The 20,681-nt window shown below is 40.1% G+C and overlaps 1 protein-coding gene and 1 non-coding gene across 2 annotated transcripts in view; both read right to left on the reverse strand.

The window, feature by feature from the left end:
* Positions 1 to 20,681, reverse strand: part of LOC100655724 (interferon-induced protein with tetratricopeptide repeats 1) — a 40,482-nt gene that overhangs the window by 11,148 nt on the left and 8,653 nt on the right. The window lies entirely within an intron of this gene.
* Positions 5,593 to 5,719, reverse strand: LOC111750385 (small nucleolar RNA SNORA70). Its single transcript, XR_002785527.1, has one exon. It is a non-coding gene; the product is annotated as a small nucleolar RNA SNORA70 (small nucleolar RNA).

Consider the following 20,681-nt stretch of genomic DNA (forward strand, 5'->3'; position numbering starts at 1 on the left):
AGCAGAGTTTTAAGGTTTTTTTTTTCCCTCCTGTTTTTTTGGCCTTAGGATATATCCCACTAAAGATGTAGATTCAAATTACAGTGTGTTAAAATCATTTGGAATAGTTCTTCTCTATACGGTTTTTCCTCTGTGCCACGCATATTTTGATTTGTCTCATTTTGATTTACTTTTTAGGAATCGCTTTTTGTTCTTTTCATCTCAACATTTTATTATGAATATTTCAAACATACAGAAAAGTTATAAGAATTACATAAGAAACACTCATATGCCTACCACCTAGATTCTATATTTTGACGGTATTTGCGTTATCATTTATCTATTCATCCTTCCATCCATCAATTTATATTTGTTGTTTTTGCATAACAAGGCACGGTGCGGACATTAGTGCAGTTAATCCTTAGGCATTTCAGCATGTGTATATGGATCACTTTTATTTATTTATTTTGTGGTAAAAATGTATATAACAAAACATTTGCCATTTCAGCTTTTTTTTACATTCAGCGTCATTAATTACATTCATCCTGTTGTGCAGCCATTACCACTGTCCTTTTCCAAATTTTTCCATTAACCTTAACAGAAAGTCAGTGTCTCCAAGCCATGACTCTCCCTCTGTTGCTACTTCCCATCCCTGGTATGGATTGCTTTTTTGTTTTTCTTCAAGTTTCATCCATATCATAACATGTATTGGAACTTCATTTCTCTTTATGGGTGAATACTACTCCACTGTATGCATATACCAAAATTTGTTTATCCATTCATCTGCTGATGAGCACTTGGGTGTTTCCACCTTTTGGCTATTGTGAATAATGCTGCCGTGAACAGTGGTGTACGTATGTCTGTTTGAGTTGCTGCTTTCAGTTCTTCTTGGTACATACCTAGGAGTGGAATTACTGGGCAGTATGGTAATTCTAACTTTTAACTTTTTCTGGAACTGCCAAACTACTTTTTTACATTTGACTCCACCATTTTGCATTCTATGTGGATTTCTTTTTTAAAAATGTACCTTTGGTTTTATAATTTAGTAACATATTTACATATTTTCAATAACAAATACAAAGAAGTTTAGCATATTTTTCTGCACTTTTTCCTTGCCTCACCTATAGCTAACTCTTATAAAATTTTATTTATCCTTTGATTATTTTTACTTTTAACATCCCATTGCCATTGAGTCAATTTTAACTCATAGTGACCCTATAGGACACCGTAGAATGGCCCCACAGGGTTTCCAAGGATGTAATCTTCATCTTCAGGGAAGGAGCCCTGGTGGCATGGTGGTTAAATGCTTGATTGCTAACTGAAAGGTCAGTGTTTCAAATCCAACAGGGGCTCTGCAGGAGAAAGATGTGGCAGTCTGCTTCTGTTAAGATTACAGCCTTGGTAACCCTATGGGACAGTTCTACTCTGTCCTAGGGCCACAGTGACTTGGAATTGACTTGATGGCAACAGACTAACCTTCATGGAAGCAGACGGCCACAATTGTTCTCCCATGGAGTAGCTGGCAGGTTTGAACTACCCACCTTTGGTTGTTGTTGTTGTTAGGTGCCGTCGAGTCGGTTCCGATTCATAGTGACCCTATGCACAACAAAACGAAACACTGCCCGGCCCTGCACCATCCTTACAATCGTTGTTATGCTTGAGCTCATTGTTGCAGCCACTGTGTCAATCCATCTCATTGAGGGTCTTCCTCTTTTCCTCTGACCCTGTACTCTGCCAAGCATGATATCCTTCTCCAGGGACTGATTCCTCCTGACAACATGTCCAAAGTATGTAAGACGCAGTCTCGCCATCCTTGCCTCTAAGGAGCATTCTGGCCGCACTTCTTCCAAGACAGATTTGTTCGTTCTTTTGGCAGGCCATGGTATATTCAATATTCTTCGCCAACACCGCAATTCAAAGGCATCAATTCTTCTTCGGTTTCCTTATTCATTGTCCAGCTTTCACATGCATATGATGCAATTGCAAATACCATGGTTTGGGTCAGGCACACCTTAGTCTTCAAGGTGACATCTTTGCTCTTCAACACTTTGAAGAGGTCATTTGCAGCAGATTTACCCAATGCAACGCATCTTTTGATTTCTTGACTGCTGCTTCCATGGCTGTTGATTGTGGATCCAAGTAAAATGAAATCCTTGACAACTTCAATCTTTTCTCCGTTTATCATGGTGTTGCTCATTGGTCCAGTTGTGAGGATTTGTTTTCTTTATGTTGAGGTGTAATGCATACTGAAGGCTGTGGTCTTTGATTTTCATTAGTAAATGCTTCAAGTCCTCTTCACTTTCAGCAAACAAGATTGTGTCATCTGCATAACACAGATTGTTAATGAGTCTTCCTCCAATCCTGATGCCCTGTTCTTCTTCATATAGTCCAGCTTCTTGGATTATTTGCTCAGCATACAAATTAAATAGGTATGAAAGAATACAACCCTGATGCACACCTTTCCTGACTTTAAACCAATCAATATCCCCTTGTTCTGTCCAAACAACTGCCTCTTGATCTATGTAAAGGTTACTCATGAGCAGAATTAAGTGTTCTGGAATTCCCATTCTTCACAATGTTATCCATAATTTGTTATGATTCACACAACTGAATGTCTTTGCATAGTCAATAAAACGCAGGTAAACATCCTACTGGTATTCTCTGCTTTCAGCCAGCATCCATCTGACATCAGCAATGATACCCTGGTTCCATGTCATCTTCTGAAACTGGCCTGAATTTCTGGCAGTTCTCTGTCGATATACTGCTGCAGCTGTTCGTTTTTGAATGATCTTCAGCAAAATTTTGCTTGCATGTGATATTAATGATATTGTTCTATAATTTCCACATTCGGTTGAATCACCTTTCTTGGGAATAGGCATAAATATAGATCTCTTCCAATCAGTTGGCCGGGAAGCTGTCTTCCATATTTCTTGGCATAGACGAGTGAGCACCTCTAGTGCTGCATCTGTTTGTTGAAACATCTCAATTGATATTTCATCAATTCCTAGAGCCTTGTTTTTTACCAATGCCTTCAGAGCAGCTTGGACTTCTTCCTTCAGCACCATTGGTTCCTGTTCATACGCCACCTCTTGAAATGGTTGAACATCGACTACTTCTTTTTGATATAATAACTATGTATTCCTTCCATCTTGTTTTGAAGCTTCCTGTGTCGTTTAATATTTTCCCCATAGAAACCTTCACTATTGAAACTCGAGGCTTGAATTTTTTCTTCAGTTCTTTCAGCTTGAGAAACGCTGTGTGTGTTCTTCCCTTTTGGTTTTCCATCTCCAGCTCTTTGCACATGTCATTATAATACTTTACTTTGTCTTCTCGAGATGCCCTTTGAAATCTTCTGTTCAGTTCTTTTACTTCATCAATTCTTCCTTTTGCTTTAGCTGCTCGACATTCGACAGCAAGTTTCAGAGTCTCCTCTGACATCTATCTTGGTCCTTCCTGCCTGCCTGCCTGCCTGCCTGCCTGCCCGCCCACCTGCCTGCCTTCCGTTTGTCGTACTGTGGGGGCTTGCGTGTTGCTGTGATGCTGGAAGCTATGCCACCAGTATTCAGATACCAGCAGGTTCACCTATGGAAGACAGGTTTCAGCTGAGCTTCCAGACTAAGACAGACTAGGAAGAAGAACCCGGCAGCCTACTTCTGAAAAGCATTAGCCAGTGAAAACCACCTTTGGTTAGCAGAGGCAAATGCATATGCGTTTGTATACATCTTTCAGTTTCTTACATAAACGGTAGCATAATATATAAAATATTCTCCATCTTTCTTTTTTCACATACTATGTCTTGGAGATCACTCCATATAGAGAAATTCCTTTCTTCTTTTATGTTTGCATAGTATGCCACTGTGTGGCTGTACTACAGTCGATTCAGCCCCTGGCCCTCTTGAAAGATTTTAGATTTTTTTAGTCAGCAGAGCCGACGCATACAGAGAACGGTAAAACCAATTATATGGTAAAACCATTTAGTGTTTAAATTTCTTGGAGAATCAATAATTGCACATCTAAATGATACATTTCTTATGACCCCCACACTCGCACGCATGCGATCGCGTTGTGCACACACACGTACATTCCATTTTGGTCTAGTAGTAAGCTTCTAGTGGAGGTCTATGTTCTCTCTGGAGAGTATAATTTGCAATGTAATAAAGCTTTATCCTCACTGTGTTTAAGAGTAAAGAGAGTTTCCTAATTGTGAGAAAAATTTAACCAAGAGAGGGAACTGTGAGCTCCTGTTTAGCATCTCAGGGCTCTTCAAAACTGGGAGATGTTGAGAAGGTAACAGAATAAACCCCAAATCTCCAGGGAATTCCTCTCTCTCTCTCTGTATGAGTGCACTTGGTTGCCCTCTCATCTTTCCAAATGCCCGCACATTTATTTCTGCATTTGAAAAGACCTCCTCTTATTAATTCAAGAATTGTTTCATTTTAGGACCTTTTTCATCCTGTGTTGTATTTTTGCCAGTGTGTTCTGTGTAAGAATGAAAAATTCCCTGGACCTGGAAACAGAAGTCCATAATTTGATTCTAGGGCTCTACCACTTAATATTTGTGAATCTTTGATCAATTAAATTAACCTCCTTGGGCCTTGGGTGCCTTAGGACAAATATGGTTAATAATATGCCGTGTCTCACTAGACAGTTAACCTGAATAATTGTAGTTTTAAGAAGCGCTTTACCTCCTCTGAACCCTGGTGATACAGGGCTAAGATCTCAGATGCTAACCAAAAGGTCAGAAGTTTGAATCCACCAGCCGTTCCTTGGAATCCCTATGGAGTAGCTTTACTCTGTCCTAGAGGGTCACTATGAGTCAGAATTGACTCTACAGCAGCAGGTTTGGATACAGGTATACCTCCTCTGAGGGACTAGAATGTTTCTTTTAGCAATATAAATAATGTCACAAACGCCGTCTTCTTCACTGCTTTGACTGCTACAAAGCTGAGAGACATATTTGTGACCTATTCCTAGATAGATTATAGGTGCTTGTGAATGCATGTGTGTGTCTTCCCTCCTTTTTCCCTACGTGCCACACACATCCTTTTTTTTTTCTGACTCCTTTTTTAAATTCTATTATCTCTATCATTAATTTTTTTTTCCATGTTTTACCTGACATGTCTTAAAAGCAGAATAAAAAATTTTTTTAGACAAGAAGTTCAATTTATTGGTGGGCAACATGGAAAGAGGAAGGTCAATTTATTGGTGGGTACTGGTCAGGTGGGGCAGTGCTGCCAAGGCCCTCATGAATGTAAGGCCCACCACTTGTCCAGGGGGCCATGATTGGGAAAGTATTTGACTCCCCAGCCATCTGCGATGAGGCCCTTTTCAGCCACATGTCTGCAAACTCATCAGCATTAAACTTGGTAAAGCTCCACTTCTTGGAGAAGTAGCTCTGCTGTCGCCCAGGGAACTTGAACTTAGCCCTGTGTAGGGCCTCAATCACATGCTCCTTGTTTTGAAGCTTTGTGCGGATGGGCATGATGACTTGGCCAGTGTGGACTCTGGCCACTGCACTCTGGTGTTTTCCAAAGGCACCTCACATACCTGTTTAGAGCCTAGATTAGGGACAGCAGAGAATAGCAAGGTCAGAGGCATGAAAGAGCAGGAAAGGGCTGTCTCCAAGGTCCTTTAGGTAACCCATACTTGCCACAGGTTGCGTACACTACCTATGAGGCTGCTATTTGCAGCCATTGCACACCAGATCCCACAGGGAAAGACATAGCTTAATTGGCTGCAGAGAATAAATATTTTTAATGTATAAAAATGTGTTTGCTGTAATCAACCTAAAGCACTCTGCTCCATGAGAGTGGCCAGCTTTTGGGGTCCATCAGGAGAGGATGGAGGAGTAGGGCAAGGTGGTGACTGCAGGGTGGTAACAACAGAGTGGAAGAAGGTGACAGAGATGCTCTGAGCACAAGTGAAGTGGCCTTTGGACAGTGAAGCTCTCAAAAGTAGTTGGTGGATGCTTCCAGGTGGTCTGATTGCAGTGGTGGAATCCCCACCTTCCGTGTGTGAGACACAAGTACAATTCCTGGGCAGTGCATGTACCTCATGTACAGCTGTCACCCATTGGTCAGTGGTGACTTGCATGCTGCCATGATGTTGTAGAGGTTTTAGTGCGGCCTCCAGACTAAGACAGACCAGGAGGAAAGGCCCGGAGATCTACTTCTGGAAATCACCCAGTGAAAACTCTATGGGTTTTGTTTTTCAAAAGACTTTACCAAAAAAGTGAAAAGACAAGCTAACAACTGGGAGAATATTTTCAGAAAACATACATCTGACAAGAACCTAACAACAAAAATATATATAAAACTTGGACTACTTAATAACCAAAAGACAAATAACCCAATTATAAAATGGGCAACGGACTTAACAGATATTTCATCAAAGATGATATTCAAATGGATACCAAGCACATGAAAAGATGCTCAGTGTTATTAGCCATCAGAAAGATGCAAATAAAAACCTCAATAAGGTACTATTTCACTCCCACTAGGACGGCTAAGATTTAAAAAAAAAAATCCAAAAATAAAAGTTTTATTATTGAATAAGCATTAAACCAGTATGTGATGCATCACAGCCAATCCTCTAAAGAGATGGCAAAGACAGAAAGAAATCTTATCCATAATGGAGCTGAGTAGATACAACTCATACCATTCATGTTTAAGATAAAATTACTAATTTCCTAATATTTTATTGACAGTGTATCTGAAGTTATGGTGATTTTCTTCCAGAAAACTGGGAGGTTGGGGTGTGATCTTCTTTGACAATTATATTTCCAGAGAGATGTCTCCCAGGTCCTTGAGTAAGCATCCTTGACTTACATTTCCGAAAGACAAAGAAAGATTCTACCATTACAAGTTATCTAAAGGGAATTCTGAAAGAGCAGGGGAGGAGGAAACCCTCTTTCCTTATTTCATCAGGGAGAATTAAAACTTCATATTTACAATTTGTATTTTTCTTTACAGAGCAAATGGTTAGGTGCTAGGTTACTGTCTTAGGCTGGGTTCTCTAGAGAAGCAAAACCAGAAAAGTATATAATTATATATAGAGAGAGAGATTTATATCAAGGAAATGGCTCCTGCAGTTGTAGAGATAGGAATGTCCCAAGTCCGTGAGTAAGGATAGAGGTTTCTCCTGATTCACATAGCCACAGGGGCTTTTGAACCCAAGATTGGCCGGCAAGATTGCAGGTGAGCTGCTAGCTCAAGTCCCAAGAACTGGAGGTGAGATGAACAGGAGTCAGCTGCAGGATCCAGAACGAGCAAAAGCCCACAAGCCTTGCTAGAATATCCACTTATATTCAATGCAGGCCACACACCCAAGGAAACTCCCTTTCAACTGATTGACTACTCACAGCAGATCCCATGATAGAGGTGATCACATAATATCAAATCTCATCATGGAAGTGATCACACCATCAAACGACTATCAAACCACTGAGAATCATGACCCAGCCAAATTGACACACAAACTTAACCATCACAGCTACTAACCGAGGCAGTTTGAACCTACCCAGAGGACTCTTGGAAGGAAGGCCGGTGATCTGCTTCTGAAAGGTCACACCCACAAAAACCCTATGGAGTGCCCTGAAACACATGGGGCAGCCATGAGTTGGAGTTGAATTGACTGCAACTAGTTTGGTATCTTTGGTTCAGACGAAGGATGGAAGCTATTTATTCCGAAGGCAAAATTGTAGGGAAAATTTTTCATATTCCTATTGGTTCAGCAGATGATAGGTGCCTACAGCAGGATTACTCAGTCTTGGCCAATGAGTGCAGGGACATGTTGTGGAAGAATGGATGCTCCTGACATAGGTTAGGAGCACACACGGATGGGGGGTGGTGGTGGAAAATAGGGGTTCACACAGGCATCACAGTATGTGGTATATCAAACTTTTTCATTTCATCATGTTATATATTCTTTTTTTTTAAGATTAATGCTTTTCCTTTTTTATTGTGTTTTAAGAGGAATTTTACAGTTCAAGTTAGTTTCTTGCAGAAAAATTTATACACACATTGTTATGTGACCCTAGTTGCTGTCCCCAGAATGTGACAGCACACTCCTCCTTTCCATCCTGGATTTCCCATGTCCATCCAACCAGCTCCCATCCCTTTCTGCCTTCTCATCTTGCCTCTAGACAGCTGCTGCCCATTTAGTCTCACGTATCTACTTGAGCTAAGAAGCACACTCCTCACGAGTATCATTTTATGTCTTATAGTCCAGTCTAATCTTTGTCTAAAGAGTTGGCTTCAGGAATGCTTTTAGTTTTGGGCTAACAGAGAGTCCAGGGGCCATGTCTTTTGGGGTCCCTCCAGTCAGACCATTAAGTCTGGTCTTTTTACTAGAATTTGAGTTCTGCACCCCACTTTTCTCCTGCTCCATCAGGGTCTCTGTATTGTGTAACCTGTCACAGAGGTCATTGGTGGTAGCTGGGCACCATCTAGTTTCTCTGGTCTCAGGTTGATGTAGTCTCTGGTTTATGTGCCCCTTTCTGTCTCTTGGGCTCATATTTTCATTATGTCTTTGGTATTCTTCATTCTCCTTTGCTGCAGGTGGATTGGGACCAACTGATGCATCTTAGATGGCTGCTTGCTAGCTGTTAAGACCCCAGACGCCACTCACCAAAGTGGAATGCAGAACATTTTCTTAATAAACTTTATTATGCCAGTTGACCTAGATGTGCCCTGAAACCATGGTCCCCATACCCCTGCCCCTGCTACTCTGTCTTTCAAAGTGTTTGGTTGTATTCAGGAAACTTCTTAGCTTTTGGTTTAATCCGCTTGTGCTGAATTACCCTGTATTGTGTGTTGTCCTTCCCTTCACCTAAGATAATTCTTGTCTACTATCTAGCTAGTGAATACCCCTCTCCCTCCTTCCCCACCCTCGTAACCATCAAGGAATGTTTTCTTCTGTGTTTGGACCTTTTCTTGAGTTCTTATAATAGTGATCTCATAACAGTATTTGGCCTTTTGCGATTAATTTCACTCAGCATAATGTCTTCCAGATTCACCAATGTTATGAGATGTTTCGTGGATTCACCATTGTTCTTTATCATTGTGTTTTTTTTACTATTCCATTGAGTGAATATACCATAATTTCTTTATCCATTTGTCCGTTGATGGGCACCTAGATTGCTTCCATCTTTTTGCTACTGTGAGCAGTGCTGCAATGAACATGGATATGCATATATCTATTCACGTGAGGGCTGTTATTTCTCCAGGATGTATTCCAAGGAGTGGGATTGCTGGATCGTATGGTAGTTAAAAGCTTTTTAAGGTAGTGCCAAATCAATTTCCAAAGTGGTTGTACCATTTTACGTCCCCAATGGCAGTGTATAAGTGTTCCAGTCTCTTTACAACCTCTCTAACATTTATTTTTGGATTAATGTTATCCTTGTTGGGGCTAGATGGTATCTCATTGTAGTTTTTTTTTTTTTTATTGTTTTTAACTTTTATTGAGCTTCAAGTGAACATTTACAAATCAAGTCAAACTGTCACATATAAGTTTATATACACCTTACTCCATACTCCCACTTGCTCTCCCCCTAATGAGTCAGCCCTTCCAGTCTCTCCTTTCATGACATTATTGCCAGCTTCCAACTCTCTCTATCCTCCCATTCCCCCTCCAGACAGGAGATGCCAACACAGTCTCAAGTGTCCACCTGATACAAATAGCTCACTCTTCATCAGCATCTCTCTCCTACCCACTGTCCAGTCCCTTTCATGTCTGATGAGTTGTCTTCGGGAATGGTTCCTGTCCTGGGCCAACAGAAGGTTTGGGGACCATGACTGCCGGGATTCCTCTAGTCTCAGTCAGACCATTAAGTTTGGTCTTTTGTGAGAATTTGGGGTCTGCATCCCACTAATCTCCTGCTCCCTCAAGGGTTCTCTGTTGTGCTCCCTGTCAGGGCAGTCATCGGTTGTGGCCGGGCACCAACTAGTTCTTCTGGTCTCAGGATGATGTAGGTCTCTGGTTCATGTGGCCCTTTCTGTCTCTTGGGCTCTTAGTTATCGTGTGACCTTGGTGTTCTTCATTCTCCTTTGCTCCAGGTGGGTTGAGACCAATTGATGCAGCTTAGATGGCCACTTGTTAGCATTTAAGACCCCAGACGCCACATTTCAAAGTGGGATGCAGAATGTTTTCATAATAGAATTATTTTGCCAATTGACTTAGAAGTCCCCTTAAACCATGGTCCCCAAACCCCTGCCCTTGCTCCGCTGACCTTTGAAGCATTCAGTTTATCCCGGAAACTTCTTTGCTTTTGGTCCAGTCCAGTCCAGTTGAGCTGACCTTCATGTTTTGAGTATTGTCCTTCCCTTTACCTAAAGCAGTTCTTATCTGCTAACTAATCAGTAAATAACCCTCTCCCACCCTCCCTCCCTCCCCGCCTCGTAACCACAAAAGTATGTGTTCTTCTCAGTTTATACTGTATCTCAAGATCTTATAATACTGGTCTTATACAATATTTGTCCTTCTTGCCTCTGACTCATTTCGCTCAGCATAATGCCTTCCAGGTTCCTCCATGTTATGAAATGTTTCACAGATTCCTCACTGTTCTTTATTGATGCGTAGTATTCCGTTGTGTAAATATACCACAATTTATTTACCCGTTCATCTGTTGATGGACACCTGGGTTGCTTCCAGCTTTTTGCTATTCTAAACAGAGCTGCAGTAAACATGGGTGTGCATATATCTGTTTGTGTGAAGGCTCTTGTTTCTCTAGGGTATATTCCAAGGAGTGGGATTTCTGGGTTGTATGGTAGTTCTATTTCTAACTGTTTAAGATAACGCCAGATAGATTTCCAAAGTGGTTGTACCATTTTACATTCTCACCAGCAGTGTATAAGAGTTCCAATCTCTCCGCAGCCTCTCCAACATTTATTATTTTGTGTTTTTTGGATTAATGCCAGCCTTGTTGGAGTGAGATGGAATCTCATCGTAGTTTTAATTTGCATTTCTCTAATAGCTAATGATCGACAGCATTTCCTCATGTATCTGTTAGCTACCTGATCATCTTCTTTAGTGAAGTGTGTGTTCATATCCTTTGCCCACTTCTTGACTGGGTTGTTTGTCTTTTTGTGGTTGAGTTTTGACAGAATCATGTAGATTTTAGAGATCAGGCGCTGGTCGGAGATGTCATAGGTGAAAATTCTTTCCCAGTCTGTAGGTGGTCTTTTTACTCTTTTGGTGAAGTCTTTAGATGAGCATAGGTGTTTGATTTTTAGGAGCTCCCAGTTATCGGCTTTCTCTTTGTCATTTTTGGTAATGTTTTGTATTCTGTTTATGCCTTGTATTAGGGCTCCTAGGGTTGTCCCTATTTTTTCTTCCATGATCTTTATCGTTTTAGTCTTTATGTTTAGGTCTTTGATCCACTTGGAGTTAGTTTTTGTGCATGGTGTGAGGTATGGGTCCTGTTTCATTTTTTTGCAAATGGATATCCAGTTATGCCAGGACCATTTGTTAAAAAGACTATCTTTTCCCCAATTAACTGACACTGGGCCTTTGTCAAATATCAGCTGCTCATATGTGGATGGATTTATATCTAGGTTCTCAATTCTGTTCCGTTGGTCTATGTGTCTGTTGTTGTACCAGTACCAGGCTGTTTTGACTACTGTGGCTGTATAATAGCTTCTGAAATCAGGTAGAGTGAGGCCTCCCACTTTCTTCTCCTTTTTCAGTAATGCTTTGCTTATCCGAGGCTTCTTTCCCTTCCATATGAAGTTGGTGATTTGTTTCTCTATCACCTTAAAAAATGACATTGGAATTTCGATCGGAAGTGCATTGTATGTATAGATGGCTTTTGGTAGAATACACATTTTTACTATGTTAAATCTTCCTATCCATGAGCAAGATATGTTTTTCCACTTAAGTATGTCCTTTTTAATTTCTTGTAGTAGAGCTTTGTAGTTTTCTTTGTGTAGGTCTTTTACATCTTTGGTAAGATTTATTCCTAAGTATTTTATCTTCTTGGTGGCTACTGTGAATGGTATTGATTTGGTTATTTCCTCTTCGATGTTCTTTTTGTTGATGTAGAGGAATCCAAGTGATTTTTGTATGTTTGTCTTATAACCTGAGACTCTGCCAAACTCTTCTATTAGTTTCAGTAGTTTTCTGGAGGATTCCTTAGGGTTTTCTGTGTAGAAGATCATGTCATCTGCACATAGAGATAATTTTACTTCTTCCTTGCCAATCCGGATGCCCTTTATTTCTTTGTCTAGCCTAATTGCTCTGGCTAGGACTTCTAGCACAATGTTGAATAAGAGCGGTGATAAAGGGCATCCTTGTCTGGTTCCCATTGTCAAGGGAAATGCTTTCAGCCTGTCTCCATTTAGAGTGATGTTGGCTGTTGGTTTTGTATAGATGCTCTTTATTATGTTGAGGAATTTTCCTTGAATTCCTATTTTGTTGAGAGTTTTTATCATAAATGGGTGTTGGACTTTGTCAAATGCCTTTTCTGCATCAATTGATAAGATCATGTGGTTTTTGTCTTGTTTTATTTATATGGTGGATTACATTAATGGTTTTTCTAATATTATACCAGCCTTGCATACCTGGTATAAATCCCACTTGGTCGTGGTGGATTAATTTTTTGATATGTTGTTGAATTCTATTGGCTAGAATTTTGTTGAGGATTTTTGCATCTATGTTCATGAGGGATATAGGTCTGTAATTTTCTTTATTTGTGATGTCTTTACCTGGTTTTGGTATCAGGGAGATGGCGGCTTCATAGAATGAGTTAGGCAGTATTCCGTGATTTTCTATGCTTTGAAATACCTTTAGTAGTAGTGGTGTTAACTCTTCTCTGAAAGTTTGGTAGAACTCTGCAGTAAAGCCATCCGGGCCAGGGCTTTCTTTGTTGGGAGTTTTTTGATTACCGTTTCAATCTCTTGTTTTGTTATGGGTCTATTTAGTTGTTCTACTTCTGATTGTGTTAGTTTAGGTAGGTAGTGTTTTTCCAGGAATTCCTCCATTTCTTCCAGGTTTGCAAATTTGTTAGAGTACAATTTTTTGTAATAATCTGATATGATTCTGTTAATTTCAGTTGGGTCTGTTGTGATGTGGCCCTTCTCGTTTCTTATTCAGGTTATTTGTTTCCTTTCCTGTATTTCTTTAGTCAGTCTGGCCAATGGTTTATCAATTTTGTTAATTTTTTCCAAGAACCAGCTTTTGGCTTTGTTAATTCTTTCAATTGTTTTTCTGTTCTCTAATTCATTTAGTTCAGCTCTAGTTTTTATTATTTGTTTTCTTCTGGTGCCTGATGGATTCTTTTGTTGCTCACTTTCTATTTGTTCAAGTTGTAGGGACAGTTCTCTGATTTTGGCTCTTTCTTCTTTTTGTATGTGTGCATTTATCGATATAAATTGGCCTCTGAGCACTGCTTTTGCTGTGTCCCAGAGGTTTTGATAGGAAGTATTTTCATTCTTGTTGCATTCTATGAATTTCCTTATTCCCTCCTTGATGTCTTCTATAACCCAGTCTTTTTTGAGGAGGATATTGTTCAGTTTCCAAGTATTTGATTTCTTTTCCCTAATTTTTCTGTTATTGATTTCCACTTTTATGGCCTTGTGGTCTGAGAAGATGCTTTGTAATATTTCAATGTTTTGGATTCTGCAAAGGTTTGTTTTATGACCTAATATGTGGTCTATTCTAGAGAATGTTCCATGTGCGCTAGAAAAAAGGTATACTTTGCAGCAGTTAGGTGGAGAGTTCTGTATAAGTCCATGAGGTCAAGTTGGTGATTGTTGTATTTAGGTCTTCTGTGTCGCTATTGAGCTTCTTACTGGATGTCCTGTCCTTCTCTGAAAGTGGCGTGTTGAAGTCTCCTACTATAATTGTGGAGGTGTCTATCTCACTTTTCAGTTCTGTTAAAATTTGATTTATGTATCTTGCAGCCCTGTCATTGGGTGCGTAAATATTTAATATGGTTATATCTTCCTGGTCAATTGTCCCTTTTATCTTTATGTACTGTCCTTCTTTATCCTTTGTGGTGGATTTAAGTTTAAAGTCTATTTTGTCAGAAATTAATATTGCTACTCCTCTTCTTTTTTGCTTATTGTTTGCTTGATATATTTTTTTCCATCCTTTGAGTTTTAGTTTGTTTGTGTCTCTAAGTCTAAGGTGTGTCTCTTGTAGGAAGCATATAGACAGATCGTGTTTCTTTATGCAGTCTGAGACTCTCTGTCTCTTTATTGGTGCATTTAGTCCATTTACATTCAGCGTAATTATAGATAAGTGTTTATTGTTGTCATTTTGATTCCTTTTTATGTGTGTTGACGATTTCATTTTTCCACTTGCTTTTTTGTGCTGAGACTTTTTCTTTGTAGATTGTGTGATTCTCATTTTCATAGTATTTGACTTTATGTTTGCTGAGTTGTTATGTTTTTCTTGGTTTTTATTTTGAGTTATGGAGTTGTTATACCTCTTTGTGGTTACCTTAATATTTACCCCTATTTTTCTAAGTAAAAACCTAACTTGTATTGTCCTATATCGCCTTGTATCCCTCTCCATATGGCAGTTCTATGCCACCTGTATTTAGTCCCTCTTTTTGATTGCTGTGATCTTTTGCATATTGACTTCAATGATTCCCTGTTTTGAGCATTTTTCTTTTTAATTAATCTTAATTTGTTTTTGTGATTTCCCTATTTGAGTTGATATCAGGATGTTCTGTTCTGTGACCTTGTGTTGTGCTGGTATCTGATATTATTGGTTTTCTGACCAAACAATTTCCTTTAGTATTTCTTGTAGCTTTGGTTTGGTTCTTGCAAATTCTCTAAGCTTGTGTTTATCTGTAAATATCTTAATTTTGCCTTCATATTTCAGAGAGATTTTTGCTGGATATATGATCCTTGGCTGGCAGTTTTTCTCCTTCAGTGCTCTGTATATGTTATCCCATTCCCTTCTTGCCTGCATGGTTTCTGCTGAGTAGTCTGGACTTATTCTTATTGGTTCTCCCTTGTAGAAGACCTTTCTTTTATCCCTGGCTGCTTTTAAAATTACTCTTTATCTTTGGTTTTGGCAAGTTTGATGATAATATGTCTTGGTGTTTTTCTTTTTGGATCACTCTTAAATGGGGTTCGATGAGCATCTTGGATAGATATCCTTTCGTCTTTCATGATGTCAGGGAAGTGTTGTGTCAGCAGATCTTCAACTATTCTCTCTGTGTTTTCTGTCCTCCCTCCCTGTTCTGGGACTCCAATCACACACAAGTTATCCTTCTTGATAGAGTCCCACATGATTCTTAGGGTTTCTTCATTTTTTTTTTAATTCTTTTATCTGATTTTTTTTTCAGCTATGTTGGTGTTAATTCCCTGGTCCTCCAGATTTCCCAGTCTGCATTCTAATTGCTCGAGTATGCTCCTCTGACTCCCTATTGCGTTGTCTAATTCTATAATTTCATTGTTAATCTTTTGGATTTCTGAATGCTGTCTCTCTATGGATTCTTGCAACTTATTAATTTTTCCACTATGTTCTTGAATAATCTTTTTGAGTTCTTTAACTGCTTTGTCAGTGTGTTCCTTGGCTTTTTCTGTAGCTTGCCTTATTTCATTTCTGAGGTCATCCCTGATGTCTTGAAGCATTCTGTAAATTAGTTTTTTATATTCTGTATCTGATAATTCCAGGATTGTATCTTCATTTGGGAAAGATTTTGATTCTTTTGTTTGGGGGGTTGTAGAAGCTGTCATGGTCTGTGTCTTTATGTGGTTTGATATCGACTGCTGTCTCCGAGCCATCACTAAGATATTGTAGTGATTTATTCTATATTTGCTCACTGAGTCTTATCTTGTTTTGTTTTCTTTCAATATACATGGATGGGCTACTAGATTGTGCTGTCTTGATTGTTGTAGCCCTTGACTTACTTATGACCTATTACCAGCTGGTCTGGGCTGTTACCGGATATATATGCCTGAGTCCATTCCCTATTCTTGAGTAGAATCTGATTTTGGGTCATCAAGTGTGTGATGCCCCCTAACACCTATCCACCTTGAGAAGTAGTGGTGATAGTTGTGTGCTCCAGATTCTATTAGCAGCTGGGGTTCACCCTCCAGGGGGGGCAGGATTCTGACAGGCTTCCCCCAAGTGTCAGTGAGGTAGGTGTGTCTCTATTCCTAAAGCACCTTGGTGGGAGGGCTCTGCAGCTGTACCTTAGGCCCCCAATGCAAGTACCTCTACTGATTGGTAGGTGTCACCCTCCTTAGACCCCTAAGGCAGGAGGCTGGGTGGTCTGGGGGGAGCTTTAGCCCTCAGTTCCCTGTTGTGGGTCAGTGAGGGCTCTGTTGAATACGCAGAGATATCAGACCTGGGAAACTTGTTTTTCCAATAAATCCGCTAAAAAAAAATGCAGTCAGATCCCTATCAGAAATGCCTTTGCATTATACTAGCCACCCTGTTCCCTGTAGGGATGAAAGCCCGAGATATGGATCACATGTGCTTGGCTGGAGCTGGTTCTGTGTTTTTAGTCCAATTAGGGAAGGATTTTTGGTCCCTGGGTTTTTTGTGGTTGCTTCTCTCAGGCCAGAAGAATGGGTTAGGAAAAGACCAAAAAAAAAAAAAAAAGGAAAAGAAAAGCCTCGGAGCAGTTCTCCCTCTGGCTCAGGAAATTCCAGTGTTAATGAAGCCGCCAGGGAAGGGGAGAGGAGGGTTCAGAAAAACAGGAGAGAGTACACCCCGGAATATAGACAAAGTTACTTATCTTGCTTGGGATGACTATTTTATCTGAGATTCCCAAGGGGTGTGTTGCCTATGTGTGCTGGCTGGGTAGAGATTGCCCCTGAGGGTCAGGCCCGCAGAAGCCGCGGTCAGTTCCTTCACTGCCAGTCCAAAGCCCAGCGTCAAGGTTCCCCGGCTGGGACACTGCACTCCCGGCTCCAAAACCAGTCGCTGCCTCCCGGGGACTTCTCCCGCCAGCCGCGTTGCCACGCCACCCACGCGGACCGGCTGGGCCCCCTCCCGGGATCAGTTCGGGGAGGTAGGGCTGTGCCCCATGTTTGCACTTTCACAGGATGTCCTTCTCAGCTCCCCTGTGCCCAGTCCAAAGCCCCGCGCCAAGGTTCCCCGGCTGGGACGCTGCACTCCCGGCTCCAAAACCAGTTGCTACCTCCTGGCGACTTCTCCTCCCACAAGCCGTGTGGCGGCACTGCCCACGCTGACCAGCTGGGCCCCCTCCCGAGGTCAGTTCAGGGGGGTAGGGCTGCGCCCTGTGTTTGCGCTGTCACAGGATGTTGTGTTCAGCTCTCCTGCGCCCAGCCCTGCGCCCAGTCCTAAGCCCAGTCCTAAGCCCGGCGCCAAGGTTACCTGACTGGGACGCTGGCTACAGGCTCCGAAAACAGTCTCTGCTTCCCCGTAGTTGTTCGTTCTCCATCTCTGTCACTCAAGTCAACTCTTTAAATCTGTGTTTGTTGGTCAGGGTTCGTAGATTGTCATGTATGTGATCGATTCACTTGTTTTTCCAAGTCTTTGTTGCAAGAGGGATCCGAGGTAGCGTCTACCTAGTCAGCCATCTTGGCCCCCTCCCTCATTGTAGTTTTGACTTGCATTTCTCTAATGGCTATTGATCATGAGTATTTCCTCATATATCTGTTAGCCACCTGAATGTCTTCTTTGGTGAAGTGCCCGTTCATATCCTTTGCCCATTTTTTAACTGGGTAATTTGTCTTTTTGTTGTTGAGGTTTTGTAGTATCTGGTAGATTTTAGAGATTAGACTCTGATCAGGTTTGTTGTAGCCAAAGATTTTTTCCTGGTCTGTAGATTGTCTTTTTACTCTTCTGGTAAAGTCTTTGGATGAACGTAAGTGTTGGATTTTTAGGAGCTCTCAGTTATCTAGATTCTCTTCTGGTGTTTGTGCATAGTTAGTTATGGTTCATATTCTATTTATTCCATGTATTAGGGCTCCTAGAGTTGTCCTTATTTTTCTTCCATGATCTTTATTGTTTTAGATTTTGTATTTAGGTTTTCAATCCATTTTGAGTTAGTTTTTGTGCATGGTATGAGGTATGGATCTTCTTTAATTTTTTTGCAGATGGATATCCAGTTATGCCAGCACCATTTATTGAAGATACTATCTTTTCCCCATTTAATGAATTTTGGGCCTTTGTCAAATATCAGCTGCTCATAGGTGGATGAATTTATGTCTGGATTCTCAATTCTGTTCCATTGGTCTATGTATCTATTGTTGTACCAGTACCAGGCTGTTTTAACTACCATGGTGGTATAATAGGTTCTGAAATCAGGTAGTGCGAGGCCTCCCACTTTGTTCTTCTTCTTCAGTAATGCTTTACTTCTGTGGGGCCTCTTCCCTTTCCATATGAAGTTGGTGATTTGTTTCTCTATCTCATTAAAAAATGCCACTGGAATTTGGATCGTGATTGCATTGATTCTGTATATCCCTTTGGATAGCATTGGCATTTTCACAATGTTGAGTCTTCCTATCCATGAGCAAGGTATGTTTTTCCATTTATGTAAGTCTCTTGATTACTTGCAGTAGTGTCTTGTAGTTTTCCTTGTATAGGTCTTTTATGTCTCTGGTTAGATTTATTCCTAAGTGTATTATCTTCTTGGGGGCTATTGTAAGTGTTATTGATTTGGTGATTTCCTCTTTGAAGCTCTCTTCGTTGGTGTAGAGGAATCCAACTGATTTTTGTATGTTTATCTTATATCTTGATACTTTGCTGAAATCTACTATTAGTTCCAGTAGTTTTCTTGTGGATTCTTTAGCATTCTCTATGTATAAGATCATATCATCTGCAAATAGAGATACTTTTACTGCTTCCTGACCAATTTGGATGCCCTTTATTTCTTTTTCTAGCCTAATTGCTCTGGCTAGGACCTCCAGCACAATGTTGAATAAGAGTGGTGATAAAGGGCATCTTTGTCTGGTTCCCCTTCTCGAGGGGAATGATTTCAGACTCTCTCCATTTAAGATGATGTTGGCTTTTGGCTTTGTATAAATGCCCTTTATTATGTTGAGGAATTTTCTGCCTATTCCTGTTTTGCTGAGAATTTTTATCATGAATGGGCGTTGGACTTTGTCAAATGCCTTTTCTGCATCAGTTGATAAGATCATGTGGTTCTTATCTTTTGTTTTATTTATATGATGGATTACATTGATTCTTTTTCTAATATTGAAGCATCCCGCATTCCTGGTATGAATCTCACTTGGTCAAGGTGAATTATTTTTTTGATATGTTGTTGAATTTTTTTGGTTAGAATTTTGTTAAGGCTTTTTGCATCTATGTTCATCTTTTCCATTGTAGATTTTGTATTTGCCGAGTCTTTGTTTTTCTTGTTTTTTATTTGATGTGTAGGATCGTTAGTTTCCTTTGTGGTTACCTTACTATCTGCCCCTCTTTTTCTAAGTTTAAACCAATCTTTTGTTTCTTTATATTGCCTTGACTTCCTCTCCATATGAGAGACCTTTTACTACATTTTTAGTCCCTCTGTTTTTGTTTTAATGTTCTCATCTTTTACATATTGACATCTCTGTTTCCCTATTTTCAGTGTTTTAGCTTTGATTTATTTTTGTGACTTCCATATCTGGGTTGGTATCTGTTTGCTCTGTCCTATGTGCTAGTCTTGGATTGTTATCTGATGTTATTGATTTTCTAACCAGGGGACTCCCTTTAGTATTTTTTGTAATTTTGGTTTGGGTTTTGCAAATTCCCTAAACTTTTGTTTACCTGGAAATTCCCTAATTTTGCCATCATATTTGAGAGACAGTTTTGCTGGATATATATTCTTCACTGGCAATTTTTTTCCTTCAAGACTATATATATGTCATCCCATTGCCTTCTTGCCTGCATGATTTCTGCTGAGTAGTCTGAGCTTAGTCTTACTGACTTTCCTTTGTAGATGACTTTTCGTTTATCTTGGTGACTTTCTTTTGGGGCCTACCTTGTGTGGGTTTCGATGAGCATCTGGGATAGATATCTTCTCATCTTTCATAATATCAGGGAAGATTTCTGCCAAGAAATCTTCAAAATTCCCTCTGTATTTTCTGTTATCCCCCCGGTTCTGGTACTCCAGCCACTCGTAGTCTATTCCTCTTGATAGAGTCCCACATAATTCTTAGGGTTTCCTCAGTTTTTTAAATTCTTTTTATCTGATTTTTCCTTAAATAAGTTGGGGTCAAGTGCTTTATGTTCAATCTCACTAATTCTGACTTCCACTGCCTCAATTCTGCACCTGTGACTTTCCATTGAGTCTAATTCTGCAATTTTATTGTTAACCTTCTGGATTTCTGTCTGCTGTCTCTCTGTGGATTCTTGCAGCCTGTTAAATTTGTCATTATGCTCTTCTATAGTCTTTTCAAATTCCTCTGTTGCTTTGTCTATGTGTTCCTTGGCTTGTTCTGCATTTTGCCAGTTCTCTTTCCTGATCTCGAAGAGTTCGGTACATTAATCTTTTGTATTCTACTTCCAGTAATTCCACGAAATTCTCTTCCTCTAGAAGATTTCTTGATTCTTCATTTTGGGATCTTGCTGAAGCCTCATGGTCTCCCTCTTTATGTGATTTGATATTGACTGTTGTCTCTGAGCCATCATTAAGTTGTATGTATTTATTTTATGTTTGCTTACTGTGTCCTGGTTTCTTGTTTTGTTTTGATATGCCCAAATAGGCTGCTTGTGTGAGCTAGTTTGATTATTGGCACCTTTGAAGCTCTCATGTCCTGCCACCAAGTGGTTAGATCTGTTACTAGGTA

The sequence above is a fragment of the Loxodonta africana genome, chromosome 16 (assembly GCF_030014295.1).
Source record: "Loxodonta africana isolate mLoxAfr1 chromosome 16, mLoxAfr1.hap2, whole genome shotgun sequence".
In the NCBI taxonomy this organism is placed as follows: domain Eukaryota; kingdom Metazoa; phylum Chordata; class Mammalia; order Proboscidea; family Elephantidae; genus Loxodonta; species Loxodonta africana.